Here is an 8,658-nt window from a genome sequence, read left to right as displayed (position 1 = left end):
ACACCCTGGGACTAGGGAGTGTCCTGTGTCCAGAGCATGTCAAGGTAGACCCTCTGGGATGGGCTGGAGCTCAGTGGTGGAGTGCTGGCCCAGCACATGTGGGCACTGGGTTCAATCCTCATGGAAGGACCTCAAAACCAGGCCATCTACAAATGACAAAGGAACAAAAATGGTCCCCACCTGGTTGACAAATGGTCACTCTGTAAGGAATACACACATGGCTCTAGTTAAACGCTTAGAGACATTTCTCTATGGTATACAAATGGTGGCTAAGTATGTGGGCACACAGCAGCATCAGGAATCACCTGAGAAGTACAACCCCAAACCTCCATGTCCCCCTTCACACTGCACCTGTTGAATACGTGCCCCTCACACCCACCATGAGGGTCCTATTTTAAAATGGGCAAAGCCAGGGAGGAGGAGGACGTGGGGCTGGAGGCCTGTGCTCTGTGCTGAGAAGGAGAAAGGGGCAGCCGCTGTGGAGGGCAGCGCCGTGGTTCCTCAAAAGACCAGGAACAGCTGATCCGGTCACCAGAGGTTCCACTGTGACCACCCCCAGGGAACCCACACAGACCTGGGAGGCAGTGTCCACCCCAGGGTCACTGTGGCAGCATTCACTGTAGCTAAGGGGAAGCGGCCACCTGTCCCTCAGCAGCTGCTGGACCCACCCAGCCTGCCCTGACCTACAGGGGAGGAGGACCCAGCAGGAGCCTCAGCAGGGTGCCCCCTGAGCACAGGAGGCCAGGCACAGTGACAGCACCATCTCCACTGAGGGGCCTGGAGCAGGAGAGTTCACAGGGGAGTGGGGTCTCCAAGAAGGGGCAGGACCTGGACTCCTCTCTCCTCTGCCCCTCTCTGGCAGGCCTATGGGCCTCTGGCTGTGGGGTCCCTCCTCAGCACAGAGCAGATGGACTGCAGTGGTGAGCGGGTCTGAGGTTCCTCTTCTGAGAACCGCCCAGGCTCGGCCCCTCCCCAGCTTCCGTGGGTCCTGCAGCTTCCCCTCCGCAGGCTCTCGCTGCTCTGCTCAGTCCCAGGAGCCAGGACCCTCTGCCTCCCGATGCTGAAGCTGCTGCTGCTGCTGTCCCTGCTGTGGGCAGTGGAGGGGGCCTGTAAAGAGGGGCTGAGGAGGGTGCCCTGTGATGATCCTCGGCTTCCCAAGGGGCCCTCCCCTCAGGATCCAGAACACAGCGTGGATGTGCCCAAGAACGTGACGGTGCAGAAGGGTCTGTGTGTCCTGGTGCCCTGCAGCTTCTCCTACCGCAGCTTAGAGACTGGCAAAGTCTCTGTCTACTGGTTCCATGCAGGGGACAATACAGACGACTGCTGTCCTGTGGCCACGAACAACTCTACTCGGAGAGTGCAGGAGGAGACCCAGGGCAGATTCCACCTCCTCTGGGACCCAGGAACCAACAACTGCTCCCTGAGCATCAGAGATGCCAAGCGCAGCGACAGTGGCTGCTACTTATTTCGGTTGGAGAAAGGAGAGTTTAAGTGGAATTATTATAAAAAAAAGGGTCTTTGTGCATGTGACAGGTAAGACTCCAGTTCTTGGGCTGCCTCAGGGAGTTCACAGGGCAGGGCTGGGTGGGACCCTGCCCTGGGGAGTTGGGGGTCAAGCATTGGGGGCTCAGGGAGCAGCTGGGTCAGAGCCTGAGCTTCTCTAGGGCCCCACCTCCCACCCTCCCTCCTGACCCTGCCTGTCCCCCTCTGCTCACCAGCCCTGACCCACACCCCTGACATCCTCGTCCCTGGGACCCTGGAGACTGGCCGTCCCAGCAACCTGACCTGCTCTGTGCCCTGGGCCTGTGAGCAGGGGACGCCCCCCACCTTCTCCTGGGAAGGGCCCTCTGTGTCCTCCCTGGGCCCCAACATCATCCACTCCTCGGTGCTCACCCTCACCCCGCGGCCCCAGGACCATGGCACCAACCTCACTTGTCAGGTGAAGTTCCCTGCAGCTGGCGTGACCACAGAGAGAACCATCCAGCTCAATGTCACCTGTGAGTGATGGGCCAGGACACCTGGGTCCTTGTGGCTGTGAGGGGCAAGGAAGGAGGCTTGGGTTCCAGGGCTAGGAACACTTTATGTCCATGTCCTGGAGGCTTGGTTGAGTCAGGGACCTTGGAGGGCACAGGCCTGTCCCTCTGTGTGTCTGTGGTCATGGGGTGGGTGTGGGGAGTGCTGTCTTATCTTCAATCCAACTAAAGGGGAAACAAACCACCTTCCTGTCCAGATGCTGCAGAGAGCCCTGCAGTCAGTGTCTCCCCAGGGGCTGCCCAGGCAGGGGGGGGGGCCTCCCCAGGGCTGTTAGTGCTGTGCTCTCTGAGCCAGGCTGGCTGAGACCTGGCTTCCAGGTGTTGGAATACTGGATAGGCTGCAGGTCCCCCCAGGAAGTCCCCCTCAGGCCTCTGTCCCCAAGTGTCTTCCTATAATTGCGTAAGGATTAGGGGTGACCAGCTGCCAGCTCTTTGCATACCTCAAGGAATTTTCTGTTTGTTTTTTTTTTAATCACTGAATGCCTTGGGGACATTTGGAAAATGGACTTTAGGTTTTAGAGGAAAAGAAGGTTCACTGCAAAATCAAGCGACAGGTGCAGAGATTTCCCACACACCTGCTGCCCCTGTGTGTGCACCACCTCCTGAGTCGGGAGACCTCATGCTCCACAGTGGGTCAGTTACTACAGTCCACTAACCTACGTGGACACGTCACTGTCACCTGGAGTCCTCAGTCTCGGCAGGGCCACCCTTGGAGTCGTACCTTCTGTGGGATGTGACCCCATAACACAGTCACACAGAAGAGCCTTGAGACCTCTCTGGGACTTTCTTGCTTTTCCTGTCAATCCTTCCTCCCTGGGCCCCGACCTCTGCCCAGAGATCAGCTCCACGGCCTGTTCCCATCGCAGTGGCATCTGGTCCCCTCGCTGGACAGTGAGACCCCAGGGCAGGGGTGGTTCCCTCAGGAGTCCTCCTCAACCGTGGACCTCCACTGCCCAGGGACACCCCGACTCCAGGTGTCGAGGTCCCGGGAGGCTGCCCAGGTCTGACCCGAGGCCTGACATGGGTTCCCTGCTCCACCCTGCTTCTCATCCCTTCTGGAGGCCCAGGGAGCCCTGTGACCCTGAGTGACAGGGCCAGCAGAGACCAGGACAGGAGACTAGGGAAGAGGGAGGGATGAGGTCCGTCAAGGTCCTGCACCTTCTCTGTCCCTGTCCCTGTCTCTAATGGAAAGTCCTGTCCCCCATAGCTTCATGGCCCCACTGTGGCAGGTCTGGGGTCTGTGGTGTGGAGACCCTGGGTGGAGAGAGACTGGGGTCCCAGGTCTGGGCAAGAGCCTGGGTGGACAGGAGGCACAGGGCGAGCTGTGTCCTTCTCCTAAGGTTCCTGACAGGCTGACGTCTTCTGAGGGGTGGGAAGACTTAGGGGCTGAGCCCACGTGGGAGGTGAGGGCCCCCGAGTGCTGGAGAGGAGGGGACACGTGCCTGGTCACCAAGATTGGAGGTCACCCAAGTCTCTTCTCTCTGCAGGGAGTCAGGGGACAAACGCAGCAGCAGGAGTGCTCTGGGGGGCCATCGGGGGGGCTGGCGTCATGGCCCTGGTGGCCCTCGGTCTCTGTCTCACCTTCTCCATGTGAGCCCCAGCCTGGGGTCGGGGTGGGTCAGGGTGGAGAGGGGGGATCCAGGGTTGGAGGGACCTGGAGGGGTTCTGAGGGCCTGGGACCAAGATGGGGTGCATTGGTGCTGAGGATCCAGGCTGCAGCCTCTGGGCAAGCCTGTCCCCTCCCAGCCCCAGCCTCAGATGCCCAGGAAGCAGGGTGGAGAAGGGACCTTGTCACAAAGTCCTATGGTGAAGGCCACCAGGTGACCGATGACCTAAACCTGCCATAGTCACGTACTCCAGGCTAAGACAGTGACCCCACCGTCTGAGCAAACCAGGCTCAAAGACACCCGTGTCCCCTCAGAGTGAAGTCCCACAGGAGGAAGGCAGCCAGGGCAGCAGAGGACATGAGTGACACCCAGCCCGCCCTCCAGCCAGCCAACCTGGTAAGTGCCCTGAGCACCCTGGGATCCAGCCTGTCCCCAGGGCATGTCCCCAGGTGGCCACGGTGGTGCCCACTCAGCATGCCTAGAACTGAGCTGGTCACTGTCCCTTGTTTTAGAGTTTAGGTCTCAGTGTTGAGACATGGCAAGGCCAGTCTGCAGGGGACGATGGCCTTGTGTGAAGACAGTGTGTGACTCCCAGTTCCTAGAGGAACGGGCAGGCCACGCCACGCAAGGCCACTCGTGGAGCAGGAGGGCTGGTCAGGGACAGGGTGAGGGAAGACGGGGCAGGAGCCCATGCTGAGGGCCTGGGCGAGACCGGGCGGGCAGCGGGTAGGACTGGCTGCTCTGTGTCAGCAGAGCCTGGGGTTGGGGTGTCTCTGCTGCCTGGCGCCTTGCCCTAGGTTATTAGGGTACGTGAGGGTCGTCCAGAGAGGAAGTGCTCCAGGAGGACGGGGTTGGTCTGGGGGCTGGTACCTGGTCTGCAGGGACAGGTCCATAGTGGGCGTGTCCTCTGCTGTCCCTGGGGAGGGGCTCTGGGAGAGGCAGTGTCTGGGTGGGCAAGGCCCTGATGTCAGAACCTCAGAAGTGCGTGGCCAACACATCCCTGCACCCTTCACTCGCTGGGTTCCCCATCTCTGATGGCACTCCTGTCCCCGCAGCCCAACAGAGACCTGGCCCCTGTCCACCCCAGTCCCCCACACTTCTCCCTCTGCCCACCTGCACCAAGGTACTCCTGTTCCTCTGAATTCAGCCTAAGGCAGCCCTCCCCCTGAGCCCAGCTCCCCCCCACTCCTTCCTGCCTCACACCCTCCCCCAGCCCATCAGCAGGACCTGCACCAACTGTCCTTGTCCCCACCCAAGTTTGAAAAGCTCTGCTTCTCCTCACTGCAGGAGAGGAGCCCCTGAGCCGCCTGCCCTGGCATTTGGGGCAGGAAAGGCAGGGTCACGGTCAGCGCAGTGGACCTAGAGCCCAGAACTGGGCCTCAGCAGAGAAGGGCTGGTCTCCAAACCCTCCAGGCAGCTCGGCCCCTCTCCATGGCTACCAGGCTCCTGTGGGCACAGCTCCCCACACCTGGTGGCAGCCTCAGTCCCCGGGCTTCCCCACCTGAGCTCCACAGGACAAGGACCTCGGTGACCACATGTGCCCTGTCCTCTGTAGTCGCCATTGGCCATCACCTGCTACTCAGCATTCCGCACTGGTCCCCTCTGACACTGACCCACAGGGCTCCCTCTGCACTGCCCCCTCCTGTGCACCCAGTGCTGGGCACAGAGGCCCAGGACCCAGTGGCGTTTGGGATGGAGGGTGCGTGAGGGGAAGCCCCTCCTCTCTGAGTCAGTTCCCGTGTCTGTGAGATGGCAGAACAGGGGTCTGCACCCAGGTCTGGGAATGCAGAGCAGGACGGGAGCAGCAGGGGACTCCTGTGTTGTGAGGCAGCAGGCCACCTGGGCAGGAGGAGGAGGGGCAGGAGGGTCCTGCCAGGGTGGACCCCGCCCAGCCCCTCCAGCTTCCCACCCTGCCCTGTGTGACCCTCTCTCCTCTCCACACAGGGGTGTCGGCAGGAGCCCCCGCTGCCTGGCCCTGCTGACCCCTGCAGCTCCTCAGGAGCTGGCCCTGGCTTGGGGCAGGAGAAGGAGCTGCACTACACCACCCTCAGCTTTCACCGGGCCTCCCGCAATGTCCACGGGGCAAGTCCTGCAGAGGACACCTCCACCCAGTACTCAGAGATCAGGGCACAGGGAGGGACCCGCAGGAGCCTGTCTCAGCAGAGGACACCTGCTGTGGAGCCACACTGAGTGACCACGCCCTCCAGTCCTGATGCCCCAGGCTCTGGCCAACCCTGCATTCCTGTGGCCTGGACAGAGACCCAAGGGGACAGCCAGGAGGGCTTCTGTGTGGGGCGTGTCCCTAGGGTGGAGTCACACTCACCTGTTCCCTTCTAGTCCTGCCCCTCTGCCCTTTTATGGATAGAACTTTCTAAGAACAGAGGCCCCCAATAAAAGATGACTCCAAATGTGTTTCTCTCTCTCTCTCTCTCTCTCTCTCTCTCTCTCTCTCTCTCTCTCTCTCTCTTTCTCTCTCTCTCTCTCTCTCTCTCTCTCTCTCTCCCCCCTAATGCTCTTGTGACTTTCTCTTCCTCTCCCTTTTGGAGAGCCTGAGACCAAGAGCCAAGGTAGTCATCCACCAGCTGGTGTGAAGGTAAATTCTGTGTTTTATTTTGTGTCCCTGCAAATTCACAGGAGCCATCTTAGTTCAGCTGCCCGTGCTGGTCAGGGACAGCATCCTGCCCCTCGTGGGACCCAGAGGCTGATGACTGGAGACTGACACCCCATAGAGTAGGGGTCTGCAAACAGCCCTCTGTGCATTTCCTGCTGTAATTACATTTTCTGAGAATTTACCACCAGAGACCTGGGTCACACCTGTGCTCCCTCCTGATGAACCCTGTGACACAGGCCAGTCACTCTGCCCCTCCGTGTACCAGATTCCAGGTCTGCATTAGTGTAACAGTGACTGTGAGGTCAGCAGAGGTGCGTTCAGCATGCACCTGCAGGAGCCCATCACTGTGCATCCTGGTCCTTCCTGCTGACCTTAGTCCAGAGGCCCCTGAGCACAGACACTGAATCAGCAGCTCAGGCTCCCTCTGCCCACACCCTGCAGGGGGCGCTCTCCCCCTGACCTGCACCCCCTCCCTCCACTCCAGCCTCCTTCTCCCCATCCCTCCTCTCTCCTACTCAGCCTTCACAGCTCCTTTATGTCCTGCCACAGGCAAACTGCAGGCTAGCACTGAGAGAACTTTCTAGAACTCAGAGCTGCCCACAAGTAGGTTAAAACCTCCCTGTCCTTCAGAATGAGCTCAAAGGCAGATGCTGGGTAGAGTGGTGAAGGAGAGCTCATGACTGTCCTGCTAGAAAGCCCAATTATAACAATGAAAGCTAGTTCAGGTCGTAACTGCCCAACATGCACCAAGCAGCACCAAACCATGGCAGGGAGAGCATTACCCAGAAATTCATGAGGACCAGTAAATAATGGTGGGCTCTGGCCATGAGTGAAAAGCACCTGTGACCTGGATGCCACTCCCAGGTCCTCAGCAGGGCAGCTGAGTCAGGCTCCTGTCCAGGCTGGTGGCAGGTGTGACCAGCTCAACTTCACTGCGGAGACACTGGGAGGTGGCTGTGAGGCTTCTGGTCCTGAGAAGTTGGCACTGTCCCATGTCCCCTGCTCCTCCCACCTCAGCACAACTAGGAACCTGTAAATGGTGCAAGAGACAGAGGGACTCTGAGAAGTGGGCGAGGCCAGCTGGTCTGGGACCCTGGACTGGAGACACACGGAGACAGAGCCTCTTCTGCCCCTTCAGCGGCCACCACCCCACAGTGTCAGGTCCCTCAGGACCCTGTCCCCACCCCTGGCCAGCAGCAGAAGGCGGCCACGTGGGCTCCTGGTAGAAGAGGATCCTCTGATGGCCTCAGGCAGGACCGACATTTCCTGGAAGGGGAACAATCAGAGCTGAATCAGTGGTCACAGGTGTCCCCTCCCCATCAGGCCTGCGCCATGGCGACTGGTATTTCTGACCCTCAGTTTTCTTCTTGGTCCAAGTCATGAGGCTGGTGTGAAGCAAGATGGTAAAGGGGCAGCTCAGGGGCCAGCAGAGGGCCTCATCAAGTGCAGCCCCTTCCCTGTGGCCCAGCCAGGGGGCAGATGACCTTGCCCTCAGGAGGACATTGCCCGAGGGGGACAGGCAGCTGCAGGGGGTGCTCAGCACAGCCCACCTCTGATGTCTGGTCCCCCGTGACTCCTCCTGTGCCTCTGCAGCAGGCCTGGCCGTCCCCTCCTGGGCCACACTGGGCTCCTCAGGCTCTGGGCTCAGCCCTCTGCAGAGCTGGGGCAGCTGAGCTGATCCTGACCCTGTTTCAGCACTACGGTCAGTGGCAGCCGCTCTGCAGGGATGTCCCTGGGCCAGAGTCTCCTGGTGGATGGAGGTTGCTGACCAGAGCCTTGGCCACACTCCAGTGCAGACGTGCCGCAGTCTGGCTGGGCACAAGATCACGAGCCACTCACAGCTTTGTAGATTCAAACAGCAATTCTTTATTCCTGAACTCACACCGGCCCTCTACAAACACGTTCTGGGGAAATCCAAGTTCTGCCATCTCTCCTACAAACATGTTCTCCACGAGGCTTTTTAATCCCTATTCCCAGCAGGATTAACCTTAAACCTGGAATTGCCCTAAACCCGAATTGTCTTAAACCGGGAACGCCCTAAACCCAAGGAGCGGGATACTTCCTAAAGTTTGCAGGATACACCCTAAACCTGGATCCACCCTGGTCCTTGAGCAGGGTCAACTTTCTCAAACACACATGCAATGTCACAGCGAATTTCCAAGGCAAGTAACATGGGGTATGCTGGCAAAGAAATTTTGATGCGTTATTCCTACTTGGCAATGGCCCTCAGCACAGACGTGGTTTAGAGAGGGGCCTGGTGACACGCTGTCTGTGAGCTGGTCAAGGGTGTCCAGGACCCTGTGGGCATGTGTCCAGGATGGGGCTATTGTCTCTGGGGTGTTAGCTAGGGATTCAGGCTGTCCTGAGGTGAGGGGGGGTTAGCCAGGGACACCTCCAGTGACCAGGT

The 8,658-nt window shown here is 59.7% G+C and overlaps 1 pseudogene across 1 annotated transcript; it reads left to right on the top strand.

Annotated features, from left to right (window-relative positions):
• Positions 1–1,057: 1,057 nt before the first annotated feature.
• LOC144250499 (myeloid cell surface antigen CD33-like) lies at positions 1,058–6,231 on the top strand (annotated as a pseudogene). The gene is made up of 6 exons (XR_013342493.1): positions 1,058–1,533; positions 1,719–1,997; positions 3,521–3,623; positions 3,955–4,036; positions 5,585–5,722; positions 6,187–6,231. The product of XR_013342493.1 is annotated as a myeloid cell surface antigen CD33-like (transcript).
• Positions 6,232–8,658: the final 2,427 nt, after the last annotated feature.

Source organism: Urocitellus parryii, chromosome 15 (assembly GCF_045843805.1).
Source record: "Urocitellus parryii isolate mUroPar1 chromosome 15, mUroPar1.hap1, whole genome shotgun sequence".
In the NCBI taxonomy this organism is placed as follows: domain Eukaryota; kingdom Metazoa; phylum Chordata; class Mammalia; order Rodentia; family Sciuridae; genus Urocitellus; species Urocitellus parryii.
Note: the sequence above shows the minus strand (reverse complement) of the source record. Positions and strands in the feature narration are given on the sequence as shown.